The 27,376-nt window shown below is 44.0% G+C and overlaps 1 protein-coding gene and 1 non-coding gene across 5 annotated transcripts in view; both read right to left on the bottom strand.

The window, feature by feature from the left end:
* MTM1 (myotubularin 1) overlaps positions 1-22,519 on the bottom strand; it is a 92,593-nt gene extending 70,074 nt beyond the window's left edge. For all 4 annotated transcript variants that reach the window (XM_061136042.1, XM_061136043.1, XM_061136045.1 and 1 more), the window contains exon 1: positions 22,464-22,519. The gene's annotated coding sequence lies outside the window, so the exon portion shown is untranslated. The remainder of the gene's footprint in view (positions 1-22,463) is intronic.
* Positions 3,144-3,250, bottom strand: LOC133053177 (U6 spliceosomal RNA). Its single transcript, XR_009692112.1, has one exon. It is a non-coding gene; the product is annotated as a U6 spliceosomal RNA (small nuclear RNA).
* Positions 22,520-27,376: the final 4,857 nt, after the last annotated feature.

Here is a 27,376-nt window from a genome sequence, read left to right as displayed (position 1 = left end):
AGAATGAATTAAATTCAGACAAAATAGCCTTGAAAAACCACTCTAACCATAAATCCAAACCCAATCAAAATAACCCATTATTCTCTGAGACAGCAGAATGGATGAGATGGAGTGGATAGATAAGGTCAGATGTTTCTGCCCTGAAATTATTCTATCAACTAAACAATATTACATATTTTGGGGATTTTTTAATTAAGATATAAAATTACTTTTAGTAATCATATGCTCTAACATTTTTATAAGTCAACATCTTCAAACACATGTTAATTATTACTGTCAAAGATCACCAGCCCAGGTTGGATGCATGAGACAAGTGCTTGGGCCTGGTGTACTGGGAAGACCCAGAGGGATCGGATAGAGAGGGAGGTGGGAGGGGGGATCGGGATGGGGAATACATGTAAATCCATGGCTGATTCATATCAATGTATGACAAAAACCACTACAATATCGTAATTAGCCTCCAACTAATAAAAATAAATGAAAAAAAAATAAATTATTACTGTCAAGTAAATGTAAGACATTTCAAACGTTGGGCTATATAATTGACTCAGTCTTCACCAGTCTGCTTCTAAACCATAAAAGAAAGATAAATCTTCCTGTTTTCTTCAATCCTCATTAAGAAAAAAAACTCAATTTAAAATGAACTAAATATAACAGAGGAAAGTCTTCCTTTTTTCCTGATTTTTACTACCTAATTGAGCTATAACTCACATACTATACAACACACCCGTTTCAAGTGAACAACTTAATGGGACTGCACAACCATCATCACAATCAGTTTTAGAACATTTTCACCACCACCACCCAAAACCCCATACCCATTAATAGTCACTGTCACTCCCCATTCCCCCAGCCTTGATCACAAATTTGCTTTCTATCTCTACAGGTTTGCCCATTCTGGACATTTCATATAAACAGAATCAAATAATGTGCTGTCTTAATGTCTAAAGCCTGCAGATGTAGAGTTATCCTAGAAACTGCTACTATTAAAAGCTGAACTGAGTGCAGAACTGAGAAATCCAAGGGTCTGGGTAACATGGGTTAGTTCCATGATGAGATCTGCTTTCAGATCTCATCAGTGAACCTTTCTTTGTTGAAGGGTTCCAATGGACCCCTGAAATGTACACAAGCTGGAGCAGTGTGATGCTGGACAGCATGGGTATTGAGCTGACTCCGTTCAAATCCCAACGTTGCAAGTCATATATTTGACCTTGAGCAGATTATTTCACTTCTCTGGGCTTTGGTTGCTATTACCTCTATCTTACTACAGCACAGTTGGGCAAAATGAAGCAATATACCGAAGGGCTTAGAACAGTGCCTGGTATATTTGTTAACAAATTATTAGCATCCTTTTAAATAATGAGAGGATAATAACTGAATACTGATGCCATAAGCAATCCTTCTACACATTAGTCTTGATCCCAGAAATACTAGGAAGAAAGCTCACTACTACAGGGATAGTGCTATGGCTGGTGGTGACCTAGCTATAAAGCTTCTCTTGAAAAGTACATGAAAATACTGTCTCATTAGGAGCCTGGGAAGCAGAGCAGCACTGTGGAAAATGTGCTAGACAGATGAGCACAGGCCCTGGGATGGATCTAACTTATCAAGCATCCATATCTTCATCTGTAAAATATCTGTTGCTCTAAATGGAATTCAATATTAAAAGCTACAGTAAAGTTTACATAGGTCAGGTACCCTTTTGGTTATAGTGTATTTTGCCCCAAACCCCTAAAGATCAGCTTTAATCCTTTTTATTTTAAAAAACATTGAATCTGGGCTACCCCGGCTTTAAAGTGAAAATTGACACTTAATTCCCTATATATATGCTAATTTCAGGAATCTAACCAAAGGTAGACTTCTATCTTTTTTGATCCTGAAAAAAACTTCTGATGACTTAAGGCCAGTCCTCTCCCATTGGGCTTCCCTGGTATCTCAACTGGTAAAGAATCCTCCTGCAATGCAGGAGATCCCGGTTCAATTCCAAGGTTGAGAAAATCCCCTGAAGAAGGGATAGGCTACCCATTCCAGTATTCTTGGGCTTCCCTGGTGGCTCAGATGGTAAAGAATCTACCTGCGATGCAGGAGACTGGGTTTGATCTGTGGGTTGGGAAGATCTCCTGGAGGAGGTCATGGCAACACACTCCCATAGTCTTGCCTGGAGAATCCCCATGGATAGAGGAGCCTAGTGGGTTAGAGTCCATGAGGTCATAAAAAGTCAAACACAACGGAGAGACTAAGCATCTCTCCCATTACAGAGAAGATGACAGGAAAGCCTAGAAGGGGTGCAACAAGGCTCTAGCGTGAGTCTGAGGCAGGACCAGCTCGACAGGTCTCCTAACATGGCAGTATCCTTTCCACCCACAGACAAGTGCGTCCAAGTGATTTCTATTTCTTTTTTTTTTTCCAATTATTTTTATTAGTTGGAGGCTAATTACTTCACAACATTGCAGTGGGTTTTGTCATACATTGACATGAATCAGCCATGGAGTTACATGTATTCCCCATCCCGATCCCCCCTCCCACCTCCCTCTCCACCCGATTCCTCTGGGTCTTCCCAGTGCACCAGGCCCGAGCACTTGTCTCATGCATCCCACCTGGGCTGGTGATCTGTTTCACTATAGATAATATACATGTTGTTCTCTTGAAACATCCCACCCTCGCCTTCTCCCACAGAGTCCAAAAGTCTGTTCTGTACATCTGTGTCTCTTTTTCTGTTTTGCATATAGGGTTATCATTACCATCTTTCTAAATTCCATATATACGTGTTAGTATGCTGTAATGCTCTTTATCTTTCTGGCTTACTTCACTCTGTATAATGGGCTCCAGTTTCATCCATCTCATTAGAACTGATTCAAATGAATTCTTTTTAACGGCTGAGTAATATTCCATGGTGTATATGTACCACAGCTTCCTTATCCATTCGTCTGCTGATGGGTATCTAGGTTGCTTCCATGTCCTGGCTATTATAAACAGTGCTGCGATGAACATTGGGGTGCACATGTCTCTTTCAGCTCTGGTTTCCTCAGTGTGTATGCCCAGGAGTGGTATTGCTGGGTCATATGGCAGTTCTATTTCCAGTTTTTTAAGAAATCTCCACACTGTTTTCCATAGTGGCTGTACTAGTTTGCATTCCCACCAACAAAAATATGGAACACTTCACAAATTTGCATGTCATCCTTGCGCAGGGGCCATGCTAATCTTCTCTGTATTGTTCCAATTTTAGTATATGTGCTGCCGAAGCGAGCACGTGATTTCTATTTCTAAAGAAAGCAGGTTGATGAGACTGGTCCCAATCTCAGGAGAGAAGGAGTTTTAGACTAAGAAACAGTTAAGAAAACTCATCTAGGCAAGCAATCTTTGGGACCCGCCCCCAACCCCTTCAAATAAAGCTACATAAAGGTGGTATCATTTAAAAATCTTTGAAAGTCACAAAGTGAAAAAGTCACTCAGTCGTGTCCGACTCTTTGCAACCCCATGGACGGCAGTCCATGGAATTCTCTAAGCCAGGATACTGGAGTGGGTAGCCTTTCCCTTCTCCAGGGGATCTTTCCAACCCAGGGATTGAACCACAGGTCTCCCGCATTGCAGGCAGGTTCTTTACCAGCTGAGCCACAAGGGAAGCCCAAGAATACAAATACTGGAGTAGGTAGCCTATCCCTTCTCCAGTGGATCTTCCTGACCCAGGAATCGAACCAGGGTCTCCTACATTGCAGGCAGATTCTTTACCAACTGACCTATCAGAGAAGCCTAAAAGTCACAACATGGCCTCAGTTGTGTCTCTCTAAATTTAAGACAACTAACCTCAATGGTCTCATGGTATCTTCCTCTGTCCCTCCCTCTGTGTCCCTTCACCTCTCTTCCCCCTGTCTCTCTGTCTCTCTGCTCTTTCTACCACCCCCCACACCCGTCTCCTTTCCCTACCACTTACCCCCTTTCAGATAATCTGTTATTACTCTCCACCTCTGGCATACCAGAACACAAGCCCCCAGAAGAGAAGGATTATGGTCTGTCTTATTTAATGCTGCAGTTCCAACCCAGGTGGCTCAGAGGTAAAGAATCTGCCTGCAATGCAAGAGATGCAAGAGACACGGGTTCGATCCCTGCATCAGGAAGATCCCCTGGAGAAAGAAATGGCAACCCATTCCAGTATTCGTGCCTGGAAAATCCCATGGATGGAGGAGCCTGGCAGGCCACAGTCCATAGGGTCACAAAGAGTCAGACACAACTGAGCGACTAAACAACAAAGCAGTTACAGCACCTGGTACAGTGCCTGGCAGCCAGTAGGTACTCAATAGGTATTCGTTATAAGAATGAATGAACTGTTGTTTGCGTAATATTTCCTTTAAGTCAGAAATGTATGCAAGCTTAAAAAAGGGGTAGAGCCAACCCTCAGTTAACCAAGATGCTCAAGGCTCCATGGCTCTGCTCATCAGAAGGGCAGCACTGACTTCTCACACTCTGAAACACCATAAAGAACTTGCACCAAAAAGAACTAACATTCTGCACTACAGACTTTGTGCTGGAAGAGAGATTGGGTTGGCCAAAAAGTTCGTTTGGGATTTTCCATAAGCTGGTATCAAAAAACCTGAATGCACTTTTGGGCCAACCCAGTATTTCAAATTAAGATACAAAGACCTCTTCCCCCATGTCCTTCTTCCAGACTAAGAAACTGCCCTCCTCTCTGTTGCCTATGAAAAATAGGATTTCACAAAATACCTGTAGGAGATGTAACTATAAACACTCTCAAATAAATAAGGGCCAGTTTTACCCTTACTGGAAACATCTCAAAGAAGTAGAATTGGAAAATAAATTTGACCTTCACCTCATTGGGCTTCTGTAAGCAAAATCTAAACTCTAAGGGGAGCTCAGTTGCCAGGGTCACCAATTTGCCATCAACGGCCCTCGATTAGGGGTTTTCCTGCACTTGCCATGTACAAACCATGAGGAAAGGCACACAGGCCATCAACTTTGGATTTTATTCGCTGTGCTTTCTTATTCTGTATTGCTGTTTAAATAAAGTTTAAGGATGATCTCTCTCTGGAGGCTCGCTTGAAAGCTTTGGAAACCTACCTAGCCTGCAAACCAACTTCAAAAGGCTGCCAGCGAGCAAGAAGTCATGTGTGAGCAGCTACTGAGCCCAGAATTCCAGGTTTTTCGAAGGGAGCTTTCTTTACTTGGAAGTCCATTTTGAAAAAAAAACACCAAATACTTAGGGCCAAGCTGCTCAGTACTCCCAGACCCAATGCTCCAATTTCTGTATAGCCCCTTTGGCTAGCCTGTAATGAAAGTCATATTATCAACCCAGCCATAATTTTAAAAAAATCCACAATTTAAAAAATCATCAATATAATGTCTGACCTCCAGGATAAAGGAGAAAGAAAATGACAGTGATAATAACTTACTTTTCAATACAAATTACACTAGAAACAAAAACACTGCCCCCTGGTTTCCAATTTGGCCTCTAGGGGGAGTTTCGCCCCCAGTGAGAACCACTAGCAGACTTCTGTTCTGCACCTGAATGCAGGACAGGATTTACAAAACTAAGTTATGCTGACTTTTGCATTAAAGTTGCTCTGACTGTAGGCCACCTCGGAGCAAGAAATGAAAAAGATGTGTTGAGATGCCCTCAAACAAACCACCCTGAACCGAAGAGAATTGTTTACACCCCAGCCATTTAGAGACCAGGTACAATCAATTCAATCTCTATACTTGTTCATCCCACATGAAAACAAAGGATGATCTGCAAAAGTAGGAGTTTATTTCATCGTATACATTTTTTACAGATTTCTTTTGATGTGGACAATTTTTAAAGTCTTTATTGAATATCTTTACAACATCGTTTCTGTTGTTTTCACGTTACGCTTTTTTGGCCATGAGGCATGTGGGATCTTAGCCCCCCGACCAGGGATCAAACCCACAGTCCCTGCACTGGGAGGCGAAGTCTTAACCACTGGACTGCTGGGAAGTCCCTTTATACATTTTTCTTGGAACAAGGGTTGCAAACTTTTTTCTGTGAAGGGCCAGAAACTATTTTAGGCTTTGTGGCAGCCACAGGCAATACGGAAATACAGGGGTGTGGCTGTATTCCAGCATGATTTTATTTACAAAAATGGGCTGCCACTCTGTCTTCAACTATTAAAGTATTTCCAAATGAACTTTCTTCAGCCAAAGTAAATAATAATCATGCCCTTTTAAACTAACATATAAGCCACTAACCCCACCATTCACAGCTTATGCCTTGCAAAAACATACTATGACCAGCTGCAAAATTTGTGTGACACAGTTGAAAAGAGGAAGGGATTCTGTGTTCAGACCAGTTTGGCTTTCAAATCCCAATTTTGTCACTTGATTAATAACAGTCATTCAATCATGGACAGACTGCAGTTCTCTGTATGTGGGGCATGATACACCTACCTTCATGGAGTTGTGATAAGAAATGTGTAAAATGCTGGAATAGTAGATTGTAAAGCAGAGGCACTCAAAAACCAGGTCCCTTCCTCTTAGAAAGAGATGCTTTGAACCCATTACTCAAAGTGGCGCTAAGACACTAGGCTGGATTTTCCATAAAACATATGCTATCTAACACTGCCTAACCATTCTGTACATACATTTTCTTTCTTAGATAATCCATATAATCTTGACAAAGCTCTGGACAGCTTTAAATCAGGTTACTCTCAAAGCATGCCTACTTCCATTAAAAAAAGAAAACTCTTGACTCCTAGCCCAGGGATCCCTACGTGGAGATCTTGCCTGTTTACCTTCTATTCTGACTCAAGGATATAAAAATACACTAGAGGTATCAGAGTAGGTCCAACTATAGTTATTCCAAAAGAGTACCCCCATCAATTGTAAGTGGCTTATTGTCCAAATAGACACCTGCAATACATGTGTTAGAGCCTCTCGATTTGTCTCAGGACTCAAGGGACATTGTTTTCATGACTCTTCTTTGGAAATTACAAAATGTTAAATCATATTTCATTTAGAAACTCACTCTTTGTGTCATTTTGATATTTACTATTCATTTTAAACATCACAATACTTCCACTTCTTTAAATGTTTCAAAGACCTTTTGGCAAAAAAAATATATAATTCAGAATCAGTGAAGAATCCATTTTGAATCATTTTTCCAGTGGTTAGTGATAGATCTGTGCTGATCCATTCAGCCTACTTCTTGGTCCCCTCATGACAAATGGCACATCTTCAAGACAGCTGACTGGCTCCAGTGGCATGTGCAGTGGCCATGGAACAGAGTAACTTTAGAAATACTTCATAACTTGAAATTGGTATGCTGAAGCAACTATTAGGAAAGCCAACTACCATCAGGTTAACTTTTTTTTTTAAACATAAAAAGGCAACCTAGTAAAACATACATACATTTAAACAGATCATTAAATTCACCAATGGATTTTGTAACCACCAAATACCTGCCAGTAAACAAAGTTTTAAAATAGGAACAAGATCAAGTTCCCCATCCACCTGCCAATTCCCAAACTCATGCAGGAACCCAGCTGATCCATCTGCTCCATGACAGAACTGTATTTGGTTGAACTATTTTCCCCTGGGAGAAACTATTCCCCAAAAGTATATTTTCAATTTATAATTGAAAAGGACCTTCTTACGCAAAAGTTAAAATGGCAATTGTTGAAGGTAAAACCCATATGAAGAGCCACAGCTATATCAGTGATGAAGGTGCCAGTTCAGAACACTGAACTTCCCACGGACCTTCCCAGACAGGGCATAACTGACAAAGAATCCAACAGGAATTAGCACTAGAGGGGAAGGATCAGAAAGAAACTGAAGAGCCGATGTGCAATTTCTAGAAAAACAAAGAAAGGAGAGAAGGTTGGAGATGACAACCTGCCATTCGGCTCAATTCCTTTCAAGCATGTTCACTGGGAGGAGAAGTAAGAGCTGTGTTAGCACTGGGTCTTTAGGTACCTGCTTCATGACAGAGGATGGGTCTGCCCATGTACACACGTACACCCACAACACACACATGCTTCATTTCTCTGTATGCTGCATAAATTCCTAACATTTCACTTCTTGTGCTGTACTGTAATTACCTATTTGATGACATTTTGCATCTCTCTGGTAAATCAGAGCTTCAAAATATGTGGAGAAGGTGGATAATGGATGCAAATGGAGGCAATGCTACCATTTGAGATGAAATGAAATCACAGGGTTGTCAACACTCTAATTCAAGCAGCAAGGGGGGAAAAGGCAAAATAATGGATGGGTGTCTGGGGCTGCTGAAACAAAGAACCACAAACTGGATGCTTAAAACAGAAATTTCTTCCTGCACGGTTCTGGAGGCTACAAGTCTGCAATCAGGACACTGGCAGGAGCATGCCCCCCACCCCATCTCACCCCTGGAAGGCTCTAGGGCAGAGAGGAACTTTCTTTGTCCCCTCTAACTTCTGCTGGTTGCTGGTAATCTGGAGAATTGTTTTATGTAATCAAGATTGCCAGGAAAAATATCAACAACCCCAGATATACAGATGATACCACTCTAATGGTAGAAAGCGAAGAGGAACTAAAGAGCTTCTTGATGAGAGGGAAAGAAGACAGTGAAAAAGCTGGCCTAAACTCAACATTCAAAAAACTAAGATCATGGCATCTGGTTCCATCACTTCATGTCAAATAGATGGGGAAACAATGGAAACAGTGACAGATTGATTTTCTTGGGCTCCAAAATCACTGTGGATGGTGACTGCAACCATGAAATTAAAAGATGTTTGCTCCTTGGAAAGAAAGCTATGATAAACCTAGACAGCGTATTAAAAAGCAGAGATATCACTTTGCCAACAAAGGTCCGTCTAGTCAAAACTACAGTTTTTCCAGTAGTCATGTACAGATGTGACAGTTGGACCATTAAGAAGGCTGAGCACTGAAGAATTGATGCTTTTGAACTGTGGTGCTAGATAAGACTCTTGAGAATCCCTTGGACTATGAGGAGATCAAACCAGTCAATCCTAAAGGAAATCAACCCTGAATATTCATTGGAAGGACTGATGCTAAAACTGAAGCTCCAATACTCTGGCTACTTGATGCGAAGAGCTGACTCTTTGGAAAGACCTTCATGCTGGGAAAGATTGAGGGCACGAGGAGAAGGGGGTGACAGAGGATGAGATGGTTGGATGGCATCATTGACTCAACAGACATGAGTTTGAGTGAACTCCAGGAGATAGTGAAGGACAAGAAAGCCTGGTGTGTTGCAGTCCATGGGGTCACAAAGAGTTGGACATGACTGAGCAACTGAATGACAACACCAAAAACAACTCCAGAACATGGTGAGAAATTCTAAAAAAAATAGAGGTAAGTCTTCAAGGAGCTAGCAGCTGAGGTGGGAAGATGAATAAGTATAAGACAAGTTAAACAGCAATAAAGACAATGAATAGGTATAAGTTAAATACACAAAGCAAACTGGTTTCCATTTACTGATTATCTGCTATGTGCCAGGCACTGCTCTAAGCACAGATGAACTCCTTCAATACTGTCAACAACCTCATAAGCCAACTACTAATACTCCTTCATATGAAAACACACAACCCTGAGAAACAGGAAGGTTAAATGTGTCCACTAAAAACGGTTGCAGTTGGAAATCAAACCCAGGCAGCCTGGTCCTTGTCACCACTATACCCACTAACAGATGTCTGTTGCTCTAAATTCTCTAATTGATGATCAAATTAAAAAATGAAAATGTTATGCTTCCTGCTTACACAGCTGAATAAAATTTTTTTTTGGAATTCCATTTCTATGTAATAAAAATTGATGGTCACAAAAAAGAACATTAGCCTTCATTTTAAGCATAATTAACCAAACAGTGACTCCCCCCACCCCCCCACCACAAATCCATGTCTGTGAGACCCTGAGGCAGTATATTCTCTCTTGTTTAACTGCCATAGTACTCTGTATCATGAAAGAGTCTTTTCAAACTATATTTAAAAAGAAGGATAAAGTTTAATGAGGGTTCAAACGTCTATTAGAGCACATGTAGCTAGATGAGTTATTCTACAAAGCTGTCCCTTTGGATGGTATGCACTTATTCCAGCAACACAGTCACTATGAAAAATATTCTTCCAATTCTTTTGAAATTGCTTTTTGAGCTTAAAGCTACATAAGACACCATCTCATGAATTTTTACCATATCTCAATTTTTAAACAAAAAACAATGCTTCCCACAGCATGAGTGCCCATTATCTTTAATAGAGGAGGCGCAAAATGATTTTATCCTGAAGCCAAATGCCAAGTCCCTACTCACAGGATATTCTGTAAAAGTTGTCATGGTCTCTGAAGGCAATTCCAAAGAACAGTTCCAAAAATGGGTTGGATAATTTTGATTTGGAGCTACCTGTCCCTTCTCTACAAGGGCTAGAAGAAAAAGCAGCAAGTGGGGTTTTCCAATGTTGCCTGTTGCTGCTGCTGCTGCTAAGTCGCTTCAGTCATGTCCGACTCTGTGCGATCCCATAGATGGCAACCCACCAGGCTCCCCTATCCCTGGGATTCTCCAGGCAAGAACACTGGAGTGGGTTGCCATTTCCTTCTCCAATGCATGAAAGTGGAAAGTGAAAGTGAAGGGCTCAGTTGTGTCCAACTCTTAGCGACCCCATGGACTGCAGCTTACCAGGCTCCTCCGTCCATGACAGTTTCCAGGCGAGAGTACTGGAGTGGGGTGCCATTGCCTTCTCCATCCAATGTTGCCTAGGGTCTCCCAATTGTTAAAAATGCTGGGCTTCATACTCCTTAATTAGTCCTAATTTATCAATACAAGGGCAGGTTGACCTTGAAAGTTAACAGAGCTCAGCAGCAGGACTAGTAGCCTGGGCAACAGGCCCTTTGCCATAGTAGTTGAAGGAGTGTCTAAAGGGAATCTACAAAGACTGGCTTCATTAAAAAGCCTTGGAATTTCAGAAAGAGAGACCTGCGGTTATATATTATCATATGTGTAACAGATCGCCAGTCCAGATCCAATGCATGAGACAGGGTGCTCAGGGCTGGTGCACTGGGATGACCCAGAGGGATGGGATGAGGAGGGAGGTGGAAGGGGGACTCAGGATGGGGAACACATGTACACCCATGGCTGATTCATGTGAATGTATGGCAAAACCACTACAATACTGTAATTAGCCTCCAATTAAAATAAATTAAAAAAAAAAGAGAGAGAGAGACCTGCAGTGACTCAGAGCATGGACAATGGTATCTTCCTACTAGGGGCAGTTACCTATTATTCCAGCCACAAATACAAATGGCTATCCATCCCTGCTCTACACACACACACACACACACACACACACACACATACACACACACACACACACACACACACACACACACACATACACACACACACACCCTCATCAAGAACTTGGCACTATTAGCAGGTAGGAAGCTTTGATAGATATAGAAGAAATAATCTAAGAAAAAAGGCAGAAATAAGGCAAGGAAATGAAGTGGAACCAAAAGCAGTGTCAAGAGAATGGCAAAGAAAGAAGGTAAAGAAATTCCAGTACCCTAAAAATGACACGTATGAATCTGACACAGAATTGCCATGGCTTTTGAAGGAGCAAAACAGTCGGCCCTCCATACCTGTGGATGCATAACCCACAGATATGGAGGGCTGATTATGCGACTTGAGCATCCACGGATTCTGACATTCACAACGGGTCCTGCAAACAAACCCCTGTGAATACTGAGGCATGATTGCATATGCTGCTGTATAGGAAAAAAAAAAAAAAAGAATTCCCAAGCTCCAGTTGGAAATTCTACTATCAACACAAGGAGAAAAAGCTGGGTACTGGTGGTTGATAAAAGTATGAATGTGATGATATGTAGTCAACAGGGCTATTCTTGAGGTATACTATCTTCCTGAAGGTTATATCTGAGACATAGCTTCTACAAACATAATTGAACATCTAATAATGATTTAAAAAAAAATCTCAGCAATCTAGGAATAGATAAGGTAACCTATGGAAAATCTATAACTAACTCTACTTAATGGTGAAAGATGCAATGTTTTCCCACTAAGTGTGGGAACAAGGCAAGGTTAGTTGCTCTTATTGCTTGCATTCAATATATTTTAGAGATCCTAGCAACTTTAATAAGACAAGAGAAAGAAATAAAATATATAAAACACTAGAAGGAAGAATTGAAATTGCATTTGCAGACAACATGATCATTCATATAAAAAATCCTAAGAACACTACAGAAAAACTACTAGAACTAGTAAATTTACTAGTAAGTAAAGTAAGTCTGCATGATATACATTATCAAATTAAAAATTATATTTGTATCAATGAAAAGTGACAGTGTTAGTCACTCAGTCATGTCCAACTCTTTGCGACTCCATGGACTGTAGCCCACCAGGCTCCTCTGTCCATGGAATTCTCCAGGCAAGAATACTGGAGTGAGTAGCCATTCCCTTCTCCAGGGCATCTTCCCAATCCAGGGATTGAACCCAGGTCTCTGCACTGCAGACAGACTCTTTTTCATCTGAGCCACCAAGGAAGCCCCATTTATATCATTAGCAATGAACAAATGAACACTGAAGTATAAAAATATCATCTGCATATATAAAAATGAAATATTTAGGGATATATTTAACAAAATGTACACGAGATCCACACACTGAAAACTATAAAGCACTGCTGAGAGAAATTAAAGGCCTAAATACATGGACAAACATATGCTCACAGATGGGAAGACTCAATATTGTTATGTCATCAATACTGATCCATAGATTCAACACAATCTCTATCAATTCCCAATAGGCTTTGTCATAGGAACCGACAAGATGATTCTGAAATTTATATGAAAAAGCAAAGGACCAAGAATGGCCAAAATAATCTTGAGGGATGGGAAATAAAAAAGAACTAAGTTGGAGTACTTCCATTACCCAATTTCCAGACTTGCAATACTTCAGTAATCAAGACTGTGTAGTTCTGGCCTAATATTAGACATAGAGATCAACAGAACAAAATAGAGTCCGGAATTAGGTCCATCTTTTGGAGGTCTTAGGAATGGTCAATAGTCTAGTCTTTTACACAAATGATGCTGGAACAATTTGACATTCATATGGAAATAAGTGAATCTTGACCCTTACTTGACACAACATACAAAATTAACTTGAAATGAAGCACATAAGTATTAGTTTTATCCTGCTGCATACAAACTTAGTAGCTGTAAACAACACGTTAATTTTCTCACGGTTTGTATGGGTGGTGGGTCAGAAGTTCAGGCATGTCTTAACTTCATCCTCTGCTCAAAGTCTCAGAAGGCTGCATACTCAAGGGAAGCAATTACACAGGGTATAAACATGGCGGGGCAGCAATCGGGGGACCACCTTTGGGTCAACCTACCAAAACAGGTCTAAACAAAGAGCTAAAACTGCAAAAGTCTAGAGGGAGACACATGGGGAAATCTTTGTGAACTTACATTAGGCAAAAGTTTTTTAGAGAACACAAAAAGCATAAACCATACAAGAAAAAACCCAATAACTGGACTTTATCAAAATTAAAAATCTTTGCTCTTTCAAAGGCACAGCTAAGAAAATGGAACAGTAAACCACAGTCCAGGAGAAAATACTTGCAAATTACCTACCTAAGGCCTTGTATCCAAAATACATAAAGAACTAACGGACAATCCAATAAGAAACAGGCAAAAGATCTGAGCAGACACTTCATCAAAGAAGATACGAATGGTCAAAAAGCACATGAAGACATATTCACCATCATTAGTCATTAGGAATATGCAAAATAAAACCTCAATGAGTTACTATGACACACCCACTGGAATGGCTGCGATTTAACAGGACAGACAATAACAAATGTTGGTGAAAATGTGATCCAAGCAGAACTCTCATACTTGACTCTGCCACTGGGATGGGAATGCAAAATGGTGCAGACACTTTGGAGAACAGGGTGACAGTTTCCTGTAAAGTACAAGAAAGTACCCTAAGCATATGTCCCAGCAATGCCACATTTAAGTGTTTGCACAAGACAAATGAAAACATGAATCCACCCAAAGACTTGTAAGAAAATGCTCAAGGCAGTTTTACATTCATAATTGCCAAAAACACTGAATTAACTCACACGTTCATGAACTAGTGAACAGACATATTGTTATAGCCATACTATGGAATAGTACTTGGCAAAAGAAAGTCATAACTGCTGATATATGATGAATGACAAAACATGGATGAATATTAAAAGCTTTACACTAAATGAAAGAAGCCAACCACACAGTGCGATCTATCTAAACCCACCCTCGACACACAAGAACTACCAGTGTTCAGACCACGTTCTCTGACCATCATGCAGCTAACTTAGAAATCACTGTTAAACATTTACCTAGAAATCGTATTTGTAAATTTAAACCAAACTTCTAAACAACTCACAGGTGAATGAAATAATCACAATGGAAATCAGAATACATTAGAACTAAATAATAGTAAAAAGACTATGTTTTGAAACATCCAAGCAGCAAAATAAATCCAAAGAAAGAAGAAAGGAGAAAATGTAGAAGAGAGAGATTTCCAGGGTGTATTTTAAGTGAAGAAAGCAAGAGCCTGAAGAGTGTATGTAGTATGCTTTTTTGGTGTAAGAAAAGGGAGGAAATGCAATGAGTGTGTGTCTGTGTGTATGTGTACGTATGCACACCAGCTCAAATTTGCAAAAGAAAATAGAAGAATGAACTGAAAACTAATAACATTGATTAGAGTGGCTAGGAGAAACAGCATGCCTGGCAGGAGATATGAGTGAAAGGAAAGCTTTTCAGAATATACCTTGATATTAATTTGACTTTCAGATTATGCAGTTTCATTAACATTAATCAAAAAGAAGCTTGAGAATATAATTATGCTCATTCTTTTCTACACAGTGACAAACCTCATACTGCATAACCACAACCGACAAACCTTTGGTAAGACTCATCAAGAAGAAAAGGAGAAGGTACAAGTAAACAAAATGAAGATTTAAGAATGAAAAGACAGATGTAACTACAGACATGGTAGCTAGTAAGTGGTAGTTTGAAGCATTTCCACACCAAAGCACCAGGCACGGCTGGCTCTGGGGCAAGTTCTACTAAATATTCAAGGAACAAACAACTCCAATTTTATACAGTTTTCCAGAGACCAGAAAAAGGGAATGCTCTCATTCACTTTATAAGGCTAGCAAAAAGGTACTAAACTAGGTAAAGACAGTAAGTAAAGCAAAATTAAAGCACAATCTCACTCACAAATACAGATGTAAAAATTCTGAAGAAAACATTACCAAACCAACTCAGCAGTAAGAAATAACATCTATGCCAGCCATGCAAACCTGGTTAATGCTACCAAGTTATATGAGAAAATCCCTTAAGATAGCCCCTCGCATCAACCTGTTTAAAGGGTCGGGGACAAATCTCCATAATGGCAGAGATGGGGGTTGATAAAACTCAACATCCATTTAGACCAAACACCCCCACCCCCGAAAAAAAGGGCACTAGAAATGTGCCTACGCAAACCCTAAAGTCAACATAACACTTTGTGGTGAAATTCAGAAAACATCGTGCCTTCTCTACTATAGATCCTGGGCCCCACCTCAAACCTATTGAATCAGAATCTCCAGGTTAGCTGCCAGGGAATGTGGAGTTTGGGAACCACCCTCCGGTGATTCTGGAGCACAGGCTCCTCAGAGTCCCACCGCGGCTGCCAGCATCCTTGTCACCTGCCTGCAAGAGGAAGCCTGTCCCTGTCCCCTGGAGTCAGAATAAGCACTTCAGCCCCAAGGCCGCCAGTTTTCGGCGCTAGAGAAGTTGGGGACAGCTGCTCTGGAGCTGGGTGGCCCGCCAGAATCTCCCAGAACACTTTTTCAAAATGAGGAGGTCTGATCTCTACCACCCCTCGCCGTCACCACCATCAAATAAATCTGAATGTCTGGGTGAGGCCAGGGCATCGGGTCCTTAAGGCTCCCCAGGTGATTCTAATGAGCAGCCAGGGGGACAAACCATGGGGTGGCAGGCCCACAGCAAAAGGGAGCAGCCATCTGGGGGCTCTGCTGAGCCAGAGGAGATGCGTCCCTTGAGTCCTTTGAAGATGCCCCCAAGAAAGAAGTTTGCATTCCTCACCTCTGCCGACTACGACTTCTCAGTGTAGCTTGCCAAGCTGAGGCCCAGAGAGGAAGTCTCGGTAAAGAAATGGGGATGTTGTGAGGATCCAAATGAGATGTACAGAAGGGCACAACAGGCAGAGGGCTCCGCACCGCGTACAGCGACCGTCCAAGCAACTTACTGCCCAGGCGGCAGAGGCTCCAACTGCTCTTCCGGCCTCGACAGCAAATCTGATGACATCATCAGCAAATCAAGGCCAAAATGTATCTCTCAAAGCTGCGCTGTCCAAAGCTGGAGCCACTGGCAAGCGGAGCTTGAAACATGGCTAGTCCACACTGAGGCCTGCTGCAGATGTAAAACACATGCTGGATTTCGACAACTTCATGCAAATAAGACGAGGGGAGCATCTCACTGTCCTACTGATTACATGTTGAATTAATATTTTGGACATATTGGGCTGAATAACATACATTATAAAATTGACTTCATCTGTCTTTTTTTGATGTGGCTACTAGGAAGACGGATGACACATGTGGCTTGAGTTATTTTTCAAATGAACAGCGTGGTCGGTCCCAAAGGATCAGGAAGCAAGTGGGGCTGTGAACTGTTACTCAGATCACACTTCTCGAAATGTAATTTACATACAGATCAGCTGGGGGTCTTCTTCACCTGCAGATTCTGGTTGTGCAGGTCTGCGGGGGCCTAAGAGTTTGCACGTCTCCTAAGTTCCCAGGGACAGGGGCATCAGAACAATTTTATTAACAAGGAAAAACTGTTTTGTGGAGCAGACCTGACGGGAGGCTCTGGAGAAAGGATCGCGTCACTTCAGAGTTGATAATAGCAAAGAAAGGAAATGGCCAGCAGGGTCATACTCAGCCTCAACTTGAAAAAATCAGTTGTTAGGCCTCACAGCAAGGGCTACAGAGAGGTGAGGGCCAGCTCCAACTGCCCTCCATCTGGGACTCCCACTCGCTCCGACAGACCCAGCAGCACTGCCTCGCGCGAGGCAACTCAGGACCAGGAAGCTCAAAATGGAACTCCGACTGGGGGCTCTTCTATCCTTCCTGCCACAGTGACAAGGACTGCACCCTCCTGGGTGCTCTGAAACCAAGTGCAAATCTTTCTTCTTTCTTCTCATGGTGATGCATGGATGGTACTGACCCATCTCGGTCAGGGGCACTGCTGCACGGTAGGGACATTTCCAGTCAAACAGCTCGGCTGATTCCAGGCCCACTGGAATGAACCCTGACAGCTCTGTCCCCATCTAAGTCACCCCAGGGCCGCAAAGGAACTTGAGGGTCATACAAGGGCATATCAATCCCCTCCACCTGATGCTAAGAATCCCCTTTATGACCCACCCCACCCCCTGAAGGTGAAAGCAGGACAGCCTGGGGGGTTAGCCCATTGCACTGGGAGAGGCTCTGGGAAGCACACAGTGGCCTCCTTCTCACAAAACGCCCAAGGACAAGATAGCAACATGTAACAGTTATCACAAGCTGAAGAAAGACATCCTGTGCAGCCAAGGTCTGAAGGCAGGGCAGGAGAGCTAAATGAGTTACTTTTATTTTTACTTTCAATTATTACCCTTCAACTTCCCTTACTCCTTCCTACCCGCCCCCACCCGCCCCCAACACATCAATGAGCAAAGCAAAAAAACGAACCTAAACTCAAACTTCCAGTGACAATAGTCCCCAAAGAAATGGGTGGGCAAACAACCCATGGGATCTCTCCCCCAACAGGACTCAGAACTTTCTTATTCACTGGCTAATTGATCATGGAAAGAAAGACTAAGCAGGAGCTCCCTTTCATCTAGTACCAGGGAACAGGATCTTTAGACCAACCATAATTTGTTGAAATGAACACACCCCAACAATTCTAAGCTATGCACCCTTGTCCAGCTCAAGTCAAAGAATGTTCACTAAACATCTCCTGTGTGCATGGAGCATGTTAGGGTTCTCTTGCCCAGAAAACTGTCTCTAACCTCAGCTTATAGTCATCTCAAGATACTGAGAAACATTCAAAGAGCACTTGGCCCCCATCCTCTTGGAAGGGAAGGTGTGGTGGACCTGGAGAGCAATGAGTCCCTGGACTGCTTCCAACCTGAGCCCCAGGAGTGGAGGTACTCGGCAGGGCATCAAGCTGCATTGAGAAGCTGAGGTAAGGTGTTGATCTGAAAAATGAAAGCCTTCCATTCTGAGACAGAAGAGGCAGGCAATATTCCCTGGTGCAGAGATGACCTCACTATTGCCCTGGGATTGTTAGTGACACAGCACTATCATTTTAGGAATCAACAAAATGGAAACTCACACAGTGTACCAGTGGCTTCAGGTCCATCTGAGAGAGTCAACAAAACATGTGCATGTTTCAGTGCTGACAGAAGTGGGCTTGGGCAAAGCCATCACACCCCCAGCGAGGATGCGCCAAGTAGCAGAAGGATGCTGCCCTCTCACACCAGTTCTCCAAATAGCGATGGCTTACATAACACATGGATGCCATAATAATAATAATGCCCTACAGTCAGCAAAGGATGCTGATGTACATTGGCTCCCCTGAAGAGCTCTGGGATCTTGGTGGTGCAGGCTGCCTTAGCTCTATCTTACAAAGATGAGCCACCAGCAGCGAGGAGAAAAGACTTGTCCAGTATCACAGGGCTAAGAAGGGGCTTTCTGCCATCTCCCACAGACACAAGGCTCCTTTACTCTTCCTTGCTCCTTGGGTAGAAATAGAAAGCACTAGTGCATGATGCCAATTTTCTAAAGAGACGCCTGCCACATTCTTAAAAAGAAAAGGATGCCACCCTCCTGGTGGTCCTGTGGATAAATCCACTGTAAACTTTTAATATGAGAAACCATCCTCTGACTACAGGATGGCAACTGGGTCTCACCTGACTAATGCCAACTGGGTCTCCTGGTCCTCTCTGGCTTTCAAAGCAGAGGAGTGGAAAGAAAACCTCTCTTATTCTATTCTTGTCTATAGCAACAAACAAAATACGGGCTCAAGTAATTTCTGAGTCCAAATTGTAAACAGAACTTAGGTGGGCAAAACTGTGTGCGCTGCTGACAATGTCACCTGAAACTCAATGCTGGAGTCAACAACAAAATGCAGAGAAATGTCTAGGAAATCATGTTCATCGGATTTCCAAACATTTAATGAGACATGGCTAATATTTTTCTTCTTTAAACGAAAGGAGTCCCATGTAGCTCAAGCCAGTAACAGTTAACATTTCTTGAGTGCCTACTATGTGTAAGATGCTATTATAAGCATCTCATATACCTTATCCTGGAGGCCTGCGAACAACCCTGGGAGGAAGGGACTACTGTTACTATCTTCATTTTACAGATAAGGAAGCCGAGGCACAGAGGTAAGGAGCTCCCCCGAAGTTACAAAGCCAATGGTACAGCCAGGATCCAAATCCTGAGTCAACACCTTAAAGACGAACAACAGGGGCTGTCCCCTATCTGCCAAAAAGGAATAATGAACCGAGAAACTAGAAAATAAAGAAAGCAGAACTTCAAAGAGGTCAGAAACAGGGAAGGGCAATTACTAGCAAGTAATGAAAACAACCTCTTATTCTTTTATAAAGTTGAAAAAACTTAAGAAATAACGAGAAACTCTGGCCTTTTGAAATCCTTGGCCACCACTTCAGATTGTTGCAGAAGCCTTGAAGAGGCTCTGCTTTCTCCTTATTTTGCAGTCCTCAATAAGAGCGAGAACCCCATGTTCTTTCAGTGGTTTTTAAAGTAACTACATTTTGTTAATCCTTTCATTTAGGAACAAAGAATATTGGCATATTTTTTGGTAACTTTAATGATTTTTTGGAATCTGTAAAAATGAAAACATTTACTTTGACGCCACTGAACATACAGAAAAGGAAAGAACTGAGAGGGTACTAAGCAGATGAACTTTGTTAAGTTACCATTTTATTGGCACTCTTCTTCTGAGGAAGTTGGGTGCCTCTTGACTCTAGAGCTAATTTCAAAATGAACTAGTTTCTTTACTAAGCACAACACAAGGATTGAGGTTTCCTTCCCAAGGTAGGTTCCCAGTACAAACCAGCATGCAGGAAGAGACAGCTGTGTCAGATAGCTCCCAACCAGCAGACACTGGCATAGGGTTAACAACCAACCCTTAGCTCAGTCAGCAGGGCCTTTCGTAGCAGGAGTGGGGCAGCTACTGAGACAATGAGGGATTAGAAGCTCACTTCCCTGGGTGTTTGAAACCACTTACTATTTGCATGGGGTGGGGCGGAGGGAATGCAAGTAAAAATGAGGCTGTGACAAACTTACCATCCGAGAGGCAATCTCTGGAGAAATGATGACCCCCCAAAGGATCTCCTGGATTCAGACAGATTTACTTTTGGATATGGTGATTTGCTTTAATGGAGCAGCAGCTGACCATCTAACACTAGCGATGCTAAGTAATACCCAACCCCCTCACAAGCATGCTGGCCTGCTAGATGGTCATCTCAGAATTTCAGAGCTCTGTTCTTCCTCACAGTGCTCATCTCCAGTGGAAAATATATCATTGTTTATTTTTTTATTGTGTGCTTCCCCACAAAGAAGCTCTGGAAGGCAGGGACCTCATCAGTGGCTCTGTCTGTTATCTTCCTAGCACTCAGGACTCTACAGGCACTGCATGGGCATTCTGGGTTTAATGAATGAAACCAATGACAACTTGACAATCAATACAACTTAGAACTTTAAGGTAAGGAGACCAATAGTTACTGAACTTACTAGACTCTAGTAAGTCAGACTAGACTTGACCATGCATGCATGGTCAGCTAAGTCATCTCAGTCGTGTCCAACTCTTTGCAACCTCATGGACTCCTCTGTCCATGGAGTTCTCCACACAAGAATATTGGAGTGGGTTGCCATGCCCTCTTCCAGGAGATCTTCCTGACACAGGGATTGAACTTGCATCTCATGTCTGCTGCATTGGCAGCGGGTTCTATACCACTAGCACCACCTGGGAAGCCCCAGACTTGACCATACTAGACTCTAAAAGCCTCTTCGAATGCTCTCCGCTTTCAAGTACCTTGAGAGACTGTTACACACTGGCAGGACCTCTGGTTTGAACTTACTCCATGCTGTGGAATCTCTTGATGCTACGCTGGGTTTTGTGAAACAGTCAAAAAGTCATTCAGAGTCAAATCTAGTGAACAAGTGATCATGCCCAATATATATGTTGGGTGAAAGGAAAATGTGTCTATAAAAGAAGCTTTAAGAGTCTGGTAAACTGGTTTTGAAGGCAATTCAAAAAAATCGTTTGAACTACAACAAAGTCGCTGGCTCAGTCTCCATAGACTCTAGAGTGGGTACTTTACAAGGAACAAAACTGAGCTGTGATAAAAGCCACCCAGGCTAGAGGGATGCTATGATGCCTCCAGAAACCTGACTTGTGATAAAAACTTTGCCATTAACTTTGCCATGTTAGTTAACCTCTCTGGGCTTTAGCTTCCCTATCCAGCAAACAAGTGAAGTATATACACTTAAAGGCCCTAGTTAATTCTAATATACCCTGATTCCATTCTTGTGCAGGTCTACTATGTCTGTTTAAAAACCAGTCCCAATCCATTTCGCTTCATACTTTGCATGTGTCTATAAAGCCCGTGATTTAGTTTTTGCAGCAAACTGATTTCATATTTGCTTAGGCAAAAACTAAAATTAGTTTTCACTTCCTGAGCGCAGCAAGACAGTTAAGGGAGGCCACTCGGCAAAAGGCGCTTGCAATCGTGCCTGTATATACTTCCGACTGCGTATCAGGGAACTAACCGTTTGCTCCTCAAATCTCCCGTCAACTGTTGCAAAAGCAGATAAAGCTCCCGTGTGTGACACAGAAACACCAGTCGCGAGCGCCGATCAAGGCTTCGCGGACAGTGCCGGCCGGCGGCCCCTCCGCCGGACCCACGGGGGATGAGGCAGGCAGGCATCCGCCCCGCCCGGAGGGTCAGGGCGAGGACCAGCGGCGGCGCGTCGCGGGGGAGGCAGGGCGTCTGCCCAGCCCGTTCGCCGCCCCGGGACGGGGAAGCAAAGTCCGGGCAGCGGCCGCGACGCCCCCACTCCCCCACCCTCCCGGTCCGCTCGCCCGATTCCTGCCCCGACCTTCGCCCGCTGCCGGCCGGGGACCTCGGGCAGGGAGAATGGGAGAAGCCTGAGGCACCTGCCTGCTGCTCCCTGGCCCCAGCCCTGGCTGGCCGGGACAGCGAAGACACTCGGGCTAACCGCCGCCCCCCCCCCCCCCGCCCACTCCTAAGGGTGCTTCAAGGCCCCGTGGGACCTGCCGGCCCCGGGAGTCACAACTTCGTCCTCCCTGCCCCACCACCACGGCTTCCCGCAGTACCCGGCTCCGAGCCAGGCTAGCCGCGAGCGCGCACCCACCTCGGGGTCCAGGCGCCACCGCCGTTGCCAGGCTGCTCGGCTCCCGGGCCCTGCTCCGCCCCCTCCAGGCCCTGCCCCCTGCGGCCTCCCCGCCCTTGGCCACCACCCGCCGCCCTCCTCCGCGAGCGGGTTGGTGGGGGTGTGTCACGTGCCAGGGGCGGGGCCGGTAGAGGGAGCCGGCGAAGCCCGGGGAGCAGCTCTCGTTCGCCCAGGAGGCTGCTGGGAAACCCTCTTTGAGGGGCCGGGTGCGTGGAAGCTGCTGGGAGTTGTAGTTCTAAATACAGTACCGGGAATGGGCGGGACCAAGATGCTAGGGGCCACCCTGTTAAAAGAAGTTGAACTAGACTCCGAGCGGAGGCTGTTGGGTAGTGTAGTCCCAGAATTCTTCTCTGCATCTCGCTGTTTTTCCCCAGTAAAGGGGGAATTCAGAGGGAAAACATCTCTAGATAAAACTTCAGCGGGCGTCGCTAAACTGAGCTTTTTGGGGACTCAGGGTTGGCTGTGTGAAGCTGAGATCCTATAAAGGAAAAAAAATTTCACTGACTGTGGTGTCCTTCATGCCACGCCAGCACCTTTCCAAGAACTCTCTAGAGACATAGTGAAAGGAAACATTTCAGGACAAAGTTCCCTCCACTTTTTTGAGGTTCAGGACAGGCGATCATTAATTCAGTAAAAAGAAAGGAAAAGAAAAAAGATAACTTCAGGAAGAGAATTCAGTGTGTAACAAAAAAAATAGTAAAAGAGTAATTATTACTGCACTAGTCCTTGGGTTAAATTATAATTATACTAAGCAGCTCAGGTAAGTGACGGTAAATAGGATTACTTTAACACGAACTTTTTGCCTCTTTCTTACTACTCCAGCATCAAAAACATGATACCACTCTGTGTGTGTGTGTGTAAATAAGCATATATCATTATATCAATATATATACACATACATATTAAGATTCAAGACTTCTCATCTGAATAACAAGGCCCTTCAAACTCGAACCCCACCTACTCATCAGCCACTTTTCCCAGTGTGTCTCTTCCCTCTCCACTCCAACTTCTGGTCTAATCACAGCCAACTTCTTTCTCTTCTCTGAATGCACAGCTGTTCTTTCCTCCCTCTAGCCCCTTCCACTTGTCGTTCCTTTCTCCTGGATTGGCCACACTCCTAGAAAGGCAGCAGAATAGCACTTGCTCCAAGACAGGCAGAATTAGAAGCTCCTCCCAGGGCCCTTCTCATAGCACTGATGTTACCATTTGCTTACCAGTCTGTCCCGTCAACTCCCCTCCCCAGACTGTGAACTTCTTTGAAGCACATTCACTTTTGTACCAGATATCATAGGAAGCTCAGTAAAAGCTTCTTGACTGCATGCATTGCATGCTGCACAGGCTCCCTGGCAGGCCACCAGGTAACGAGATTCCCAAATCTGTGAGTCTTGGAGCAGAGGGAGAAGGACCCTGTGGTTGGGTGGAGTGAGGGCAGCAGCTGGGTGGGAGGCCTTGCCTATTATAAGTACTGCATCCTAGGATGAGGCTGAAGCCCTTTGCTCACTGGGGATGGGGAGGTGGGAAGGAGGGTTCAGGGCACAGAGCAAAGACACTCCTTGTCCTAAGGAGGTGGTGACTGAAGATTTCGCCACCACCTCCAGCCTGTGGCCAGCCCTGACCCAGTCTCAGCTGGAGAAGGAGGCAGCCCGGTAGAGAAGACCAGTCTCTGGCCTGGGAAATGGAGGCGGGGACTCCTTCCTGCCTTCCTGCCTCATGGCCTTGGTGCAGGATCACTAGGGGAGAGAGGTGAAAGCACTTTGAAAATTGCCAAGTTGGAGCCCTGCAGAGGAGTTTCCATCATGCCCTTGGTGAGCTGGCGGTATTCTTGACCAAGACATGCCCTGCCTCAGGTTGGGGTGGCAACTCACAGTCCAAAGTATTGGGATGGCCAAAAAGTTTGTTTGGGTTCTTCTGTACGCTGGTATGGGAAACCGGAATTAACTTTTTGATCAGTACAAACATGCGCGCGCGCGCGTGTGTGTGTGTGTGTGTGTGTGTGTGTGTGTGTGTGTGTGTTGGGGGTTCTTCAGGCTTCCTCCTGTTTCACAGGGGCACACACCTCTAATCCAGGGCCCTGTGGAGAGGGAGGGGCAGCCATAGACTTGACAGAGGCTGCTCCATCAGAACCTTTCTGGGTGGAGCATAACATCCCACATCCATCCTTACCAAAGGCTGCCTTATTTTGCTAAGACACAGAGCTGCCTATGCCCTGGGGCTCCATCCTGTTCTCCCAAGTTGGGAGAAGTAAAGCAGGCAGGACCAGGAGGGGCCCACATCCTTGGCCTGACTAGGTGTGCCTCTCCCTACCTCCAGCCTCCTGGGGAGAAGCAGTCCTGAGAGAGGAAATGGCCTGTTTCCTACCTCTTTCCCTCAGCACACTCATCCCAAGGTCCCTGGTGCTGGTGCTCTGACCCCCCTCCAGTCCCCACCCTGCCTTGGCCTGATGCAGCCTGGGCACTGTGACCACCTTATTCTGCCAGGTTCCCTATATTGGGCCTGAAGTGGTGGAAGGTGGAGGAAAGGGAAAGACATCCTTATAAAAGAGAAAGCTCAAGATGGAAGTGGTTAGAAATGAAAACTTTTCAATGTAGCTGCAGGGCCCTGGGCTCTGGCAGAGAGTGCCTGGAGACCGGAAATTTGGATCCCAGTCCCAGAAATTTTATAGACAAGCTGTTAGCCTTGGCAATGTCACCTCACCTCTCTGATTGTTAGCTGCTTCCTCTGAAAAAGGGAGTTGAAGGCCATTTCCCAGGATTGCTGTGTTCTAGTTCATCAAAGACAGAGGTGAGGGTGCTGTACAGTGTTGAGGCAGCAGCATGCCCAGGCTGCCAGGTGGCTGGTGGGAAGTGGCAGGAGAGGGAGGAGGCAGGCCCCTGGGCATTGGCATGAAGGCCCCTGGGCTCATTCTAGCTCTTCCATTTGTTGAGTGTGTGACTTTGGGCAAGCACATCTCTCTAAACCTGGATTTCCTCATCTGTGAAATGGGGATATTAATGTCTACTTCATAAGCTTATTGAGCAGTATAAACACATGAGTGCCTAGGACTAACTTCTGGTTCTAAAAGAACCACGAGGCCCTTCTGTCTCCTCCTCCCCACCCCTGCCCTTTATTTAAAAAGTAGCCTCAGGAGAATGGTCCAGGCACTTTGGAAAAGATTGGCAGTGATTTATAAAGTTAAATGTACGCACGACCAAGCAGTGTCACTCCTAGGTATTTATCCAAGACACATGGAATCTTATGTTCCTAAAAAGACTTATATTCAGATATTCATAGTAGCCTTTAAAAATAATAGTCCAGAGGTAAACATCTCAGATTCCCATCAACTGGTGAATGACTAAACAAAGATAGGTCCACACAATGCAATACTACTCAGCAACAAAAAGGAAGAACCACTGAAACATGCTACGATAGAAATGAATCTCAAAAATGTTATGCTAAGTAGAATAAATAATACACAAAATATTATATACTGTATGATTCCATGTATCTTACATTTAGGGAAAGGCAAAACTATACTAACAGAAAGCAGATTTGTGGGGCCAGAGATATGGGAAGGGCATTGACTGTGAAAGTGCAAAGAAGGGAGTCTTGGGGGTGGTGGACATGTTTTATGCTTTGACCTAGACAGTGATTACATGATCGTATACAATTGCCCCAAACTCATTAAACTCTAAACATGAAATAGGTGAATTTCATTGTAGAGAAATTATACTTCAGTAAAGTTGAAGTTTAAAGAGCGGGAGGAAGTAGCCCCAGTTAAGTTTCCTGAGGCTGTCCACAACTGTTCATCTGTTTTTATTTGGTTGGTTGGCTGGTTGTTTTTAAAATGCCCAGGGCCTTGAAGGGGAAAGGGTGGTGAAGCTTGCCCTACACATACCAAGGGTGAGCTGTAAGGCAAAAGCTTGGGTGAGGCTAGGGAACCAGGAGGGGACAATGGCCCAGCTCTGCAGGGATGGGATGGGGAGTGCTTACCTGGATGGAGGAGGCCGGAGAGCTGAGCCTGGAGAAATAGAACATGATATTCGTGCGCTCATGGACAGGAAGTTTTCAGCGCCTTCTCTCTTACCAGTGAGAATTTACCAGTGAGCTGGGGTGCACACAGAAGGACTCCAGGGTACCGTGGGGTCCACCTGGACCCTGTGTTCATCTGTAGACCAGAGTGCTAGTGCTGCTGTTTCCCTTCCAGTTTCCCGCCTAACTCAGTGCTGAGTCGGGGCCTCCTTAGAGAAGCCCCGCTGGTCCACGGTGTCTATTTTCCCAGGTGCTGGGTGGAGTCTGAGCCAAGGAATGGAACAGGAAAACACTTACACACAGAGAGAAACTCAGACTTTTTTTTCCCCAGGGCGTTTTGGACACAGGGACCAGACATGCAGGGATTATGACATCACAATGTTTCCATGGGCCAGCCCTGTTTGTCTCCCTCATCATCACTAGGCAAATAGAGGGTGTTCAGGAATGGCTTTGAGGTTAGTCCATGAGCAGCCTGGTGAGAAAATTGCCCCAGGCCCCAGTGAGATCAGACAGCCAAACAAAGCCATTCAGAAGAAAGGTCAACTCACAAGATACCCTCCCTCTGCCCCCAATTATGAATTTTATTTACAAATCTCAGTTTCGTACACTAAAAATTTTTTGAGGAAGTAAGCCCCATGAGGAGCTATTTCATGATACATTCAAGTGTGTTTTATTCAAAACAGATGTTTAAAAAGAGTTTTATCTTTTTATTTAAAGGGGCTGGGCTGATTTATGTTGAGGAAAATAGCATGCTACTTTCCAAACACTGAGAAATTTAGAGATCCAAGATCAAAATTGAGTGAGAATATATGAGAGGGAGAAATGACAGATGAAAAACATGAATCTCAGCAATTAGCCACTGAACC

Source organism: Dama dama, chromosome X (assembly GCF_033118175.1).
Source record: "Dama dama isolate Ldn47 chromosome X, ASM3311817v1, whole genome shotgun sequence".
Lineage (NCBI taxonomy): Eukaryota > Metazoa > Chordata > Mammalia > Artiodactyla > Cervidae > Dama > Dama dama.
This window is presented reverse-complemented; position numbering and strand designations above follow the sequence as displayed.